The sequence below is a fragment of the Callospermophilus lateralis genome, chromosome 7, assembly GCF_048772815.1.
Source record: "Callospermophilus lateralis isolate mCalLat2 chromosome 7, mCalLat2.hap1, whole genome shotgun sequence".
In the NCBI taxonomy this organism is placed as follows: domain Eukaryota; kingdom Metazoa; phylum Chordata; class Mammalia; order Rodentia; family Sciuridae; genus Callospermophilus; species Callospermophilus lateralis.
This window is the reverse complement of record NC_135311.1, coordinates 91,966,517-91,980,797: the sequence shown is the minus strand read 5'-3', so window position 1 is coordinate 91,980,797 and position 14,281 is coordinate 91,966,517. Positions and strand designations below refer to the sequence as shown.

The 14,281-nt window shown below is 40.5% G+C and overlaps 1 protein-coding gene across 4 annotated transcripts in view; it reads left to right on the top strand.

Annotated features, from left to right (window-relative positions):
- Positions 1 to 14,281, top strand: part of Ak4 (adenylate kinase 4) — a 67,402-nt gene that overhangs the window by 42,374 nt on the left and 10,747 nt on the right. The gene's annotated exons all lie outside the window — the stretch shown is intronic.

The window sequence follows — 14,281 nt, the reverse complement described above, 5'->3', positions numbered from 1 at the left end:
AGAAGGCTTCCTGGAGAAAGTGACACTAAGCCATGTTTCGAAGATGGAAATAAAGCACATTTTAGACAGGCAATGTGCACAACAAACTACAGAGGCTTAAAACAGCGTTGCTTATTCTGGAAACCCCAGGTTAACCACTGGCTAATACTGGAGCCAAAAATATGAACGCATGAGGCTAGAAAAGTTGGTGAGGGCAAAGTTAAACACTTCTCGAAATTCAAAAACAGGCAGTTGAATAGTGTCAAAGTTAATATTAAAAACTAAGTTGGAAGGAAGTTAAAAATTTTTAAACTTATGGGTTTGACAGCATAAATAACTTATTTTTTAACTTTCTTTCCAATTAATATTTTAAAAATTAACTGTTTTTTTCAGAAAAAAAATTAAGTTTAGATATACTTTAGACATTAGGTCATGGTTCCTCTGTACTGGCCATGTCTTATCCAACACTTTCAGAAGTTCGCAACCCCTATTACTTAATTAGGAGCCTACAAAGTAAGGCACAGGATGACAATTGTCTTCCACACCTAAGTTTAGATGTTAGGAGAGCCTGCTCCCCTAATTTATGGAACAAGTATCTTGGGAATTTGATTAATTAATGAGCTGCAAAGCTGCATCAGAGGCAAACCTTGCTAGTTTAATCATTTTGCACAAGTACAATGCTGAGAAAACATGAATGTGGTAGAAGAATCATGGATTAGTGGAACGCCCAAATGGTCAGTTGTAATGGACTAACTATGTTGTCCTGAGCAAGCCAAGTTACCTTTCTTGGGTTCTTTCCCCATATCCATAAAATAGGCCTATTTTTGATGTTCTGGAACATAGATCATCAAAGGGAAGATCTGTGTTATTATTATTTACTGTAATTGACTTAAGCTTGATACTGATAGATATTAGAAGGTAAAATTCCAATTATAAACAGAAGTGTAAAACATTAGTTTTTTAATAGTTTTTAGTTGTCGATGGACCTTTATTTGTTTTCATGCGGTGCTGAGAATCAAACCCCCGTGCCTCATGCGCTCTACCACTGATCCACAACCCCAGCCCTTGAAAACATTTTTCTAATATGAAGGGTTATTATATTCACCCATCACTAAGTACTCTGTACCAATGCATTACAAATAGAACCACTCATCTTCCATTAAGTCTTCTCTATAAAAATAAATTATACAAAACAATATTTAACAGTTGATATGGAGACATTGGAGAGATGAACAGCTTGATTCAGGCTGAAAGGACAATTAGATAGGGGAACATGTAGGTAGTTTAACTTCATTTTCCGCGTTACTTTTATAAAAAATAATATGTGATCACAATGAAATCCTTAATCCACATGGAAAAATGCAAAGAATGACAATTTATCACTTGAAACCCCACCAGCCAGAAATAACCTGGGTTAGTAATGGAAAACCGTCCATCGAAACATTGGTATCAGACTATACACACTCAAAGGCATTTAATTTGACTCAAACTTAACAACAATGACAAAACTAAGTGAACCTGAAGAAATTATTACTAAACTTCAGATAAATCTTTATCACCACAGAGGTTCTTCTGGGAGTACTTTAAGATTAGGATCTCCATAAAAGAGTGACATATTTGTTTAATAATTTCAAACCCAGGCAGGAGGTATCATCTATAATAAATAGCAGGGGATTATTACACTTTCTATCACCTCCTCTTCCTGTGTTTAACATGACTTTTCCATTCATTATTTGGTTAGTTGGATTTTTTTGGATACTTTCCCTGTTTCCCTTCCTCTTTCCCTCCACGCACCATGAGGTGCTGTATTTCATGAGTTTTCTAGTTTGGGAATGTCTCTTACTGTTCAACAGCCTAGCTAGCTGACTGTGGCCCTGAGTCTGTAGGAACTTTATGGCCACTCACCGGTGCTTGCTTTCCTGACTGGGTTCTTGGTGTGAGGCCCAAGGCCAGTCTGACTCCTCTATGTTGAAGGTGAACTCTGCCCCTCAACCCTGTCCCCTTCCCAATATAGACTTTCTGAAGAATTATTTCTTTGTTCTTTTTTTTTTTTTTGGTTGCGGGGGGTGAGTGGACAGGGCATACTGGGGGTTGAACCTAGGGATGCTTAACTGCTGAGCCACATTCTCAACTCTTTTTATATTTTATTTTGAGATGGGATCTCACTAAGCTGCTTAGGGTCTCACTAAGTTGCTCATTCTGGTTTTGAATTCATGATTCTCTTGCTTCAGCTTCCCAGACTGCTGCGATTACAGGTGTTACGCCACCACACCCAGTTTCTTCATTCTTGATATAAATAGACTATCACAATGTTGGTTGTTTTTATTTATTTTTTCTCCAGTATATGGTGTGTTCTTTGCTTTCAGGGAGGTTTTCCATTTGCTCAATTTTTCTATTCTATTTCTCAGTTATATTGATTATTATTAGTTTCAATACTAAACTGAATATTCTTTGTCTTTTATATACTTCAAGTTTTTCATTTTCCTTTGTCTTTAGGCATGCTTAGATCTTTTATATTGCAAGAATTTAATTTTTTTTTGTACTGAGCATTGAACCCAGGGGCACTTAACCACTTGAGCCACATCCCCAGCCCTTTTAAAAAAAAAGAATGTTACTTAGAGACAGCGTCTCACTGAGTTGCTTAGGGCCTTGTGAAGTTCCTGAAGCTGGCTTTGAACTTATGATCCTCCTGCCTTGACCTCCTGAGCCTCTGAGATCTTTTATCTTGAGAGCAGGAAAGAACAAAGCTTATATTCTGAAATTACTTCATAAGGTCTCTGCCTACATGTGCCATACACTGCTGTGGGCTTCCCTCTCCCATCTGCTCTGCTTTCAGATTTCCATGTGGACTGCTGAATTCAGACCACCAGCCAGATCTTCCTCAGAGCATCTTTCTTGTACTATTCCATCTTCCCCTGCAACTCTTTGTGCTGGTGTCTCAGTCTTATGACATCACATTAATCAACACCCTTCCCCCATTCTCTCACCCCTCAAGTGGACCCAGGAAGGCAGAGACTGTCTTGTTCATGGCTGCCTTGCCAGTACCTGCAACAGTGCTTGGCACATGGGAAGACCTATGGATGAGGCCCACTTGTAGAAAGATCTCACCTGCAGCCAATAGCAGAGTCCAGGAAGGGAATACTAGGCCTGTTATTTTCACTGGGGCAGAAATATGGGCCTGTATCAATCATCTGCAAATTCCTTCTGTCTTAATTGAGATAGAATGGGACCATTCCCTGCCTCCTAGGTTTTTTTGTTTTTTGTTTTTAGTGGAGACTTATGTTCAAAGGACAAGCAAGCAGAATTCTTAAGCCAGAGCCTTTAATCAAGGTGTTTGCAGAGGATAGCTCCTTCGTCAGTGAATTGCGCATCTTCCCTTATGGGAAAACTAGTGCAGTGACATTAGTATAACTGGCTTAAGAATACAGACTGTACGGTGGTCATTTCATCTCTAATCCTCATAGCAATGCCAGGGGATCCCGAGTTCCTACCAAAAAAGATTTTATCCTTTATTTCTTTTTTTTTTTTTTTTTAGCACAATTTTTTTTAATTTTATTTTTTTAAGAAAGTGAGAGAGAGTGAGAAAGAGGGAGAGAGAGAGAGAGAGAGAGAGAGAGAGAGAATTTCAATATTTATTATTTTTTTAGTATTTGGTGGACACAACATCTTTGTATGTGGTGCTGAGGATCGAACCCGGGCCGCACACATGCCAGGCAAGCGCGCTACCACTTGAGCCACATCCCCAGCCCTATTCTTTATTTCTTAAAGCCACTTTGAAGAGGCAAACTTGTGGTTTGAAAAATCAAAAGTTTCTTGGATATCTGCCTTCTGTTTTTGATCAACTAATCACTAAGTGATTGTGGCTTTTTTTTTTTTTTTTTTTTTTGAGGGGAGGGTTGTATATCTAGGCTTTTAGGTCACTTTTTCTTTTTTACCCCTAGTATTGGGGATTTGTACCTGGGGGCACTATACCACTGTGTTACAGCTCCTAACCCTTTTTATTTTATATTTTGAAATAAGGTCTCACTAAGTTGCCCAGACTGACTTTGAACCTACAATCAATCCTCCTTGCCCCAAGTCTGCAGAGTCACTGATATTACAGTTGTATGCCACTGTGCCAGGTTTAAAGTGGTTTCTATTAACCTCTAAGCTCCTTGAGGGCAGGATCTACTTATTACAAATCTCTTACATATCCTGAAGTTTCAAAGCCTAGAGTAGGTTCATATGTCCCATAAAGCTTTCAACAAACAAGAGGTGAGACCTGGAGTGTTCCAAACAGTGGGGACCATGGAGCTTAATTCTTTTTACCATTTGTTCATAAAATCTGGATGAAATGGAATATGGAGGTCTTAGATTCAGAGATGAGAAAATAATCACGTAAATAGATGAAGTCATGGTAAGATAGGAGAGAGAAAAGTCCTTATGAACAGGCTTTGGAGGCAATGAATTTCAAGTTTCAACTAAGGATTCTGGGTTGGTGTGAATAGTTTGAACTCTTGGCCCAGAAAAGACTGGAGAAGAATAACCACCTGTTTTTCAACTTTAATCCATTGTTTGGTGATTAATGGTGATGAACACTGGCTTGCATTTGTAACTTGGTTCTTGCTTTCACAACAGCTGGGAAGAGATGGGTGGTCGGAAACAGCCCTTTGGCTGCAGACCTTAATGGAGACAGGAAGGGGGGGGTGATGTTGCCTGGTCTTTTCACAAGCTGCCAACTCCAGGCGGATGTTGCATGGTGCCCTTCAGGACTTTCCATTTGTTTCCACCAGGCGGATGGCCTGCTTTGCTGCCTGGGAATGTGGCAATGGATTCTGGCTCTGCACCTCCCCATGGAGTGAATGCAGTCTCAAATTAGAAAAACAGATGCGTCCTACTTCCATTCCCCTCACTGCCTGAGCTCGTTGCTGTGGCACCTCCTGCTTTAGTGACCCTTCCTCAGATTTTTGGCAATTGCTGGAAGGAGCAAGTGCCAAAGCCCAGTGGTCAGCACTGCTGGGAACACAATACCCGTCGGGAATTTAGCAACATCTTACTGCACCAAGTAAATCTTTGGGGAATCTATAAAACAGAAATTGTAAGCCCTATAATTAGCAGTTGTGCGACAGATTCAGAAGAAATTTCAACTATGTGAAATGTCAGCTTTCAACCTGAATTGGCTGTTGGAATGAATGGGGCAGAACCGTGTTTCTAGGCTGGATGAGGGGATGAAGGATAGGGAGAGCTTTATGTGGGGGCCTGAGGCCTGATGAAGCATGCCCTGGAGCAGCCCCATCTGTGCAGCTAAAGGGCGGAAGGAAGGCAGACTTTCTAATTTTCTCAATGGAAAAATTATAAATGCTGCCACCTGTTGACAAAATTCGAGTGTGCATCTGGTTCACTTGGCCATTCATCCCTGCCCACAGGGTATCTTACTGTGTCCTGGGCACTGCCCCAGTGCTCCCCCTTCTCATAGGGGCTACAAGCCAACATGTCTAGAGCAATACATGCCCACAGCTGGAGTAGCAGCTGGATAATGACACTGTGCTCAACTGGTTTAAAAAGTGTGGGTTTCTCTGCATCTTTTCTGACTTTCTGCTTTTGGCAGCTGATTGATGTGACTATCACTTGTGAACTACTTTGGTGGTTTGTTGAGTCCAACTCAAAACACAACATATCAACATAAAGGATGCAAAAGCCACCGTGCCATACAGAATCCATAATTTAGGACACTCTTTCATATTGTAAACCCTGAGGCTTTAAAGATAGAATCTAGGCTGAGTACTCTTTATGTTTTAAGAATCTCACAGACAGATCATTTTTGCTGCCCATTTTTGGAGCCCTTGCCCTTATGCCCAACCAAAGTGACGGAACTCCACTTCCAGAACTGTGACACCCCAGACCTGTAACAGCACCCTATTCCCAGGGCTCTGTGACCAATTCAGAGTCCAGGACACTCCACCTGCCCTGAAATGATGCTATTCAAATTCTGTCACTTCTAACTGCCTTTTGACGCTGATGCCCGGTCATGAACAAAAAGGTGAGCATCCCTCAGTGATTGATTTCCCCTCCTCCCTGTGCCCTCTGGAATCCTCTTTATATTTCCCCACCCCCTCTCCAGGGACCCGTGCTCTCCAGTGCTCTACTCTGTACCATCTGCCTAAAGAAGACTTGGGTCTCCCCTTAGGAAGCTTCTTTCTTTTTTGTCTCTTCTGCTACTAAGAAGGCTCATTCTGCTACATTAAGATATCCTGTTGCCTGATGGTGGTGATGATGCTGTTTTGTCTCCCCAGTGCCTCTTTTTGTCCTTGTATAAAAGCTCAAATTTATCTCTATCCACCCTGTCTCTTTTGGTTATCAGCCCTGCTATTTTTTATTTGTCTTTTTTTTTTTAACCTTTAATCCCACTTTGCCTTCATTTTCCACTAGTATTGTCTTACTGCCCCATGTGCCTTCTCCCTCCCCGTGTCGTTTGCCCAAACCCAAGCCACCATTCTGCAGTCGGCACTTACTAATGCACTTATTTCTCAATACCTTTTTTTTTCATTTTCCATTTATTTATTTATTTATTTGCTACATTTTTTATTGGTGCATTGTAGTTGTGCATATGAATGGGATTTGTTGTTACATTATTTGTACATGCACACAATGCACAATATATAGTATATTTTGGCCAATATCATTCCCCACTGCTTCTTCCCTCCCTTCCGACCTCCCACCCTTCGGTCTCCTTCCCCCACTGATCTCTCTTTGATTTTCATGAGATCCCTCCAGCTTTCCTTTTTCCTTTCTAGCTTCCACACATAAGAGAAAACATACGACCCCCAACCTTGTGAGTTTGGCTTATTTCACTTAATATGATGATCTCTAATTCCATCCATTTTCCTGCAAATGATATAATTTCTTTTGTCTTTATTTATGGTTGAATAAAACTCCATGTGTGTATATCCCACATTTTCTTTATCCATTCATCATTGATGGATACCCCAGCTGGTTTCCATACTTTGGCTACTGTGAATTGTGCTGCTATAAACATGGGTATGCATGTATCACTATAGTGTGATGTTTTTAATTTTTCAGGATAAGTACCGAGGAGTGGGATAGCTGGGTCATATGTTGATTCCATGCCTAGTCTTTTTGGGAACCTTCATTCTGACTTGATTTCCATAGTGGTTTACCAATTTTCCAGTCCCACCAACAGTGTAAAAATGTTCCTTTTCCTTCACATCATCTCCCGCATTTATTATTATTTGTATTCTTCATGACTGACATTTTGACTGGTATGAAATGAAATTTCAGTGTTGTTTTGATTTGTATTTTCCTAATTGCTGATGTTGAACATTTTTTCATACATTTGTTGGACATTGGGGTTTCTTCTTTTGAGAAGTGACTGTTCGCATATTTACTAATTGACTTATTTGATTTTTTTGATGCGAAGTGTTTTGAGTTCTTCATATATTCTAGATATTAATCCTCTGTTCACAATAACTTTGGGTGTCATCATCCTCATTTTGCAGGCACTGAGAGGTCAAGTTGCTAGAGTCCTCATAGTGAGCAAGTGGCATGGCTGCATGTCCTGGGCAGTTAAGCTTATCTGTTCAGCTACATTCCCTAAATATGTGTTCCAGGTCAGGCACTGTAGCATCCATTGCATTATGACTGGAAACAAGTTAGATGTGAGAACGTCTAGTGTGTATGCGTGTGCGTGCGTGTGTGTATGTGTGTGCGTGTGTGCGTTTGTGTGTGTGTGTGAGAGAAAGAGAGAAAGAGAAAGAGAGAGAAGGGGCCGAGGGGAAGGTCTGGCCTATTGTTGCCTACAGCACTGGACTAGGCAGTTCCTGGAAGTCATGCAGGATCTGGGCTTCCCAAGCCATTTTGTAAGCTAACTACTGTAATCATCAGGATTGGCCATTTCTCCTTATCTGAGAATCTGCTTCTCACAGTCTGCGGTTCTCTATTCAGGAGGAAGATAGCATGGTAGAATACATGGTATATGATACTGGAGACCCATAGCAGTTGTCAAATCTAAATTTGACCCTGACTTTTACAATTTTGAAATAAGGATAATGCCCACCTTACAGAATTATGACTTGAGATAATAGCTATCTATTCATTTCTTCATTCAGCGCCTACTATGTGTCAGGCACTGTTAGCCACAAAGGATATACTAGCAAATAAAAACTGATCTCATTTAGGTTACATTCTGGTGGGAGTAGAAACACAAAGTAAATTTTGTATCATATGACAAATGATAATGAATACTATGAAGAAAAGAGGAAAAATAATAGAAGGTAAGTAGAGGTGTTAGATGGAGTCAGAAGCACAGTTGACAGGGCAGTTGGAGAATCTTGTCACTGGGGAGGTACCATTTAAGCCAAGATTTAGCAGCTGAGGACATGTGGATAGCAGAGCAAGCATAAACTATAAATATCTCAGGTGGGAGCATGCTTGCCTGTTTGAGAACAGTAGGACATCAGTGTGGCTGATATGGAGATGGACAACAAAGCATAGTCGCTTGGGCAGGGCCCTCATGGGTAGGCCTTTCACTTCACAAAAGGTACATGCCACATTAAGGATGCCCAATAAATGGTAGTGGGACCATATGGATCCCACAGGGATGTTGTATTCTTTTGGTAGAAGAGAGAGACAGTTTAGGAATTTTCAACAGCAGCATATTAGAATAGAAAGAACACTAAAACAATTTCAAACGTACCTTTCTGTTAAATAGAAGGTGGTGGTTTCTGTTCTACCCAAATCACAGGACTGATGAAGTAAGAGAAATAAATTTATAAGCAGAAGGTCACAATATAACTAAAGGCTGTTTGCTAAATTATTGAATCATGGACTTGAAGGCAATTTAGTCTACTTTCTCCCAAAGCAGACTTGTCTGTGTGAATGTGCCTAAACATGGAGTGTTTACTAATGGAAAAAAAATGCAAAGCTCTGGAACTTTCTTGATTTGGATGTTTGATCATAGTTAGTACAGCATGCATGTGCCTGGGCTCCTTGGAAGTTAGGTCACATTGTTGCCTCAAGGTTCCTGGGTGGGACTAAGTCTTGGTGGGACTAATCTATCAGTCTAGAGATTCAAATAAATAAAAGTTCCTTGTGATAAGGTATGAAACTAGCTCAAGAAAGTAGATTTAGAAGCTTTCCTGTTAAAAATCCTGGTAAGTTATGGATGAAAGGGACTAATAGAAAACCACTGGGAGGGAAGCGAATGGAAGTAGCAGCTATGCCATGCCCAGGTTCCCTTGCAAGTGGGTGGGAACCAGAACATGGAGTCCATGTGACCAGTAACTACAGGTGTGGAACTGTAATTGTGGCAGAGAGTACAGAGCACTGATGACTCCCAGAACTCTTAGAAAATCTCAGAAAAGGAATCAAATAGGTGAGTTGGTAGATGGGGGCCTTTCCCTCTGCCACTTTTTGGAGCTTCTAGGAGAATTGCTGTCCTGAGCAGCCACTTCTGAGCACTCACTGTGGGCTGGTCAACCTTTCACAGGACGCAGTCAATCCCCAACATTACCATTGGTTATGGTCCTTGTGGACCACCACCTGCTCCCATTCCTCCTCCATTGACCCGTATTTAGAGATAAGATCTTTAAAGAGGTAATTAAGTCAAAATGAGATCATTAGGTTGGACCCCATTCCAATATGATTGGTGCTCTTATGAGAAAATCTGGACACAGATACATACATACAGAGGGAAGAGGACCATGCAAAGACACAGGAAATGACATCCTCTCTGCAAGTCAAGGAGAGAGGCCTCAGAAGAAACTAACTCTGCCCAGACTTTGGGCCCAGACTTCTAGCTTCCAGATTGTAGCGGAACAAAATTTCTACTATTCAAACCATCCTTTCTGTGGCATACTTTATTATGGTAGCTCTAGCAAACTGAAACACCCTTGTTTTATGTCTGAGGACACAAAGGATCGGAGAGAGGATGAAACTTGCTGAATTCTCTGTTAGGACTAGGTAGAGCTGTCAGTCATATTCCATACCAAGTCCCATGGGAGTCTGATGTAAAGCTGCTTCCCCTTACCTTGGAAACAGTCACAGGCATGCTGATCTTTGACTTCTGGTCCACTGTTCTCACTACCAAGGCCCCTCCCCTGCCATGCTGCTTTCTTTTGAGGTAATGCATTCATAAGCACTTGTGTTTCTTCAGACAGGAATGGCCTGAACAGGACTAAGCTAGCTGAGCCTTAGCAAATCTGGAGACTCCCTCTGCTTGGGACCTTCCTTTCTGGTTCCCATCTTCCCACCATCTGTTCTTATTCTTCAAAGTTATTTGTACCTGCTTAGAAATAGAGTCAAACCTACCAGAAATGGGCTTGATGACAATCACTAATATCATACGCTTGCTGAGAAGTTTGGTGGTTCTTAAATTAATCCAGGGTAGCTATTAAAATTGCCTAAACAACTTTTTAAAAAACTACCTAAGTTTTTATCTCAGTCTGAGTTTTCTACTCTAGGAAGGCCTGGGACAGAATCTGAACATTCACAATCATTTTTTTTTTTCTTTTAAATCTTCTTGGTGATTTTGATATCCCATCAGATAGAACCCTTGAAGATCTGATATGTCTTGTTTTATCTACGCCCAGGTTTTTGTATTTCCCATTGTTCAGTAGCAGATCTGAATGTCATTGCTCAATAGGTAGGCACTACTCAACATATTTTTGAGTTCTAGGTCAGTTGAGTTCTGCTTATTTTGTACCTCATTGTGTTTTCCTCCTCCAGAGGGCCCCAGAGGTCAGAGACAATTGGGAGCTGAGCAGGACAGCGACTCATCACGCAAGAAAGACAGTCCGATTTGAGTTTTTATTTGTTGAAGGGATTCATGCTGTATTTTTAATTCCCCTATTCTTTCCTGATGCCTCATTTTCACTCTCGGACTGAACACTGTTTTCAAGTCAGGGTAGTAGCTAGTTTGTTCAGAACATAGGGCTGGGACTAAGGTTGAGAAGGGTCGTCTTTAAAATTCTTTGTATATACTTAACAGTAAAAAGTTGAGTTTGTCTTAAATGATTATTACATGACTAATTATGTATAAATTATGTACACATACAGTATCACCAGATGTGTTGTATTTCCTATCAAATATATCCCTCAAAATAGAATGAATGAATGAAATATTGCAATACGTGAGGTAATTTTGGATACCTTTATTTTAGGAAATGTGTTTCCTTGATTGGGCCAGGGTTTGGGAAGAGTGTAGAGATGATCTTGTTTGTTTTTGACGGACATCTTTCAAGCTCCAGTTGTTGTCTTGATGTTTTAGCGGTAAGTGGGTTACCTGGAGAAAGACAGGACCTGGCCGTCATGAAAGCATGACCTAGTGTGGATAGCTCATAGGCAGTGAGGAAGGCTCTGAGGGACAGTGGAAAGAGTTTGCAGCAGTAGCTGGCAAAACAGCAGGTTCCCAAAGCAGGGGCATGGGACAGCCTTTGTGTGGGTCTGTCACATGCAGCCCTATAAACAAACACTCTGAAATCAGCTTGGATTCATACCACATTTTAAGTTGTCACCTTTTTTTTTTTGACTACCAGAGATTGAACTCAGGGGCACTCAGCCACTGAGTCATACCCCCTGTCCTATTCTTGTGTGATGAGAGTCGCTGTCCTGCTCAGCTCCCAAGTTTTTAGACAGGGTCTCACTGAGTTACTTAACACCTCTTTGTTGCTGAGGCTGGCTTGCAATTATCCTATCTCAGCCTCCCAAGCCCATTCTCCTGTCTCAGTCTCTCAAACTGCTGGGATTACAGGCATGCGCCACAATGCCTGACTTAAGTAGTCATCTTGATAACTTTCCAATGACAGAAAGATCCATGGAAATGGTATCCTCATTTGAAATGATTTAGCATTACTCAATATAAAAAGAGAATAAAATTATGGCATTTGCAGGTAAATTGATGGAATTGGAGAAAATCCTGCTAAGCAAAGTAAACCAATCCTCCCCAAACCAAAGGCCAGTTGTTCTCTTTGATATGTGAATGCTGATCCATAATGGGGGAGTGGCAAGGTTTAACAGTGGTCCCTTCACCTTCTGAATGTAGCCCTCATTGCTCTAAGGCTTTTTTTTTTTAAGTTGTAGATGGACACATACCTTTATTTTTATTTTATTTTTATTTTTAGTTTTAGTTTATATTATTTATTTTTATTTTATTTTATTTTTTATTTTATATTTTTATTTTTTTCAATGTGGTGCTGATTATCAAACCCAGTGCCTCACACATGCTAGGTAGCATGCGAGCGCTCTACCACTGAGCCACAACCCCAGCCACTAAGGCTTTTTTTTTTTTTTTTTTTAAAGCTTTCGGCAGACACAATCTTTATTTGTATGTGGTGCTGAGGATCGAACCCAGGCCGCACGCATGCCAGACGAGCACGCTACCGCTTGAGCCACATCCCCAGCCCAAGGCTTATTTTTTTTAAAGTTTTTTTTTTTCCTCTTTCTTCTCTCCTGTCCCCCTCCCTAACAAGGTTAGGGAGACAGTGATATCTTTTCTTCCCCTAATTAATTGCCCTTGAACACATCCATTACAGGGAGGAGATGCCTGCTGAGGATCTGGGAAATGAGATCTCCCAAATTAACAAGCGAATTCTAACACCATCTGGGCACCCCGGGACCCCCTACCAGAGCATACCTGAAGTGTAAACCCCTTGTCCCTCCTGATGGAGAGAGTCACAATCTTTGGGACAGGAGTCCTTGTGTTTCTCCTTTGCTAGCAAACCTTTTTTTCCCCCCTCAAAACCGTGTCCTTATTATTAAATTGGCATTGATTGGCATTGGGGACAGAGGATGAGCTTTTGGTTACAATGGAGAGAATGGAGGAACTGTGATTGGCCCAGGGCAGGGGTGGGGGGCAGGAAAGATGGTGGAATGAGATGGACATCATTACTCTAGGCACATGTAGGGTTGCCCAAACAGTGCAACTCTACATTATGTACAACCAGAAAAATGAAAAGTTGTGCTCCATTTGTGTACAATGAATTGAAATGCATTCTGCTGTCATGTATAACTAATTAGAACAAATTTTTAAAAATGCAAATATATAATAATTCTATATAAAATTAAAAGAAATTTCCTCTTTGGATGTTGATTTTTTTTCTTTCTTTTTTTTAAAACTGGGGATTGAATTTACATCCTCAGTTGTTTTTTTATTTTGAGACCGGGGTCTCTCTAAGTTGCTGAGGCTGGCCTTTGAACTTGGAATGCTTCTGCCTCAGCCTCTAAATTGCTGGGATTACAGATGTGCATCACTGTGCCTGGCTAGATGTCAGACCTCTTACTATATTTCCTTCCAGCTCTCTATCCATCTGGTTCTTTTACCTAACTAGGATATAAAGACTTTTAAGAAGTGACATTAGATACAGAAAGGTTTTTGCTAGGGCAGACAAACTGTAATAAAAGATAACTACAGAACTGGGGCAAAGCCCTTGCCTAGCGTGCATGAGGCACTGGGTTCGTTCGATCCTCGGCACAACATAAAAATTAACAAATAAAGTAAAGGCACTCCAAAAAGTAAAAATAATAATAATAATAATAATTTTAAAAAGATAACTAATGAGCAGCCCTACCCCAGGCAAATCTGTAGTTACATTTGAAACGGCTCAATCCCAAGGAGGCAGCAGCAACAATGTAATTTGGGATCATGTGACATAACTCACCCAGAATTTGAAGAAGTCATGACTGTGAGCCCAAATTTTAGTTTTGTTGCTTATTTACCAACATTTACAAAGTTAGGAAGAATTTATAACTTTGGGGGAGTATCCCCAATAACTTTTCTTTTCTGTGTACTGGGGGTTGAACCTAGCGCCTTTCACATGCTAGGCAAGTGCTCTTCCACTGATTTCCATTCCCAGTTCCAAATGGTTATTTTTTTTTTTCAAAATAACACCTTATATTTTGTATTATTATTTAAAAACATTTCTCAGTTCTATTGAGGAATACATGACTAATAAAATGTAAGTAATATCTAAGGTGTACAATGGATGTTTTCCTATGTTTATACATTGTGAAGCTTAATAAATAACCTGGAGTAGGTATGATTTTCATGCTTGGTGAGAACATTTAAAATGACCCTCACTCTCATAAGCTGGGTGCAGTGGCATGTCTGTTGTCCCAGATACTTGTGAGGCTATGGCAGAAGAATCACTTGAGTCCCAGAATCTGAGGCCAGCCTGGCCAGCACAGTGATTGATGCCTTAAAATATAAGTATATAATTATTTGTGGTAACTTAAGAATAATGTACAAGTAGGCTGTTAGAGCTGATAGGACACAACATAACTACTTGTCCTTTCTCTTCTTCAACAAAGA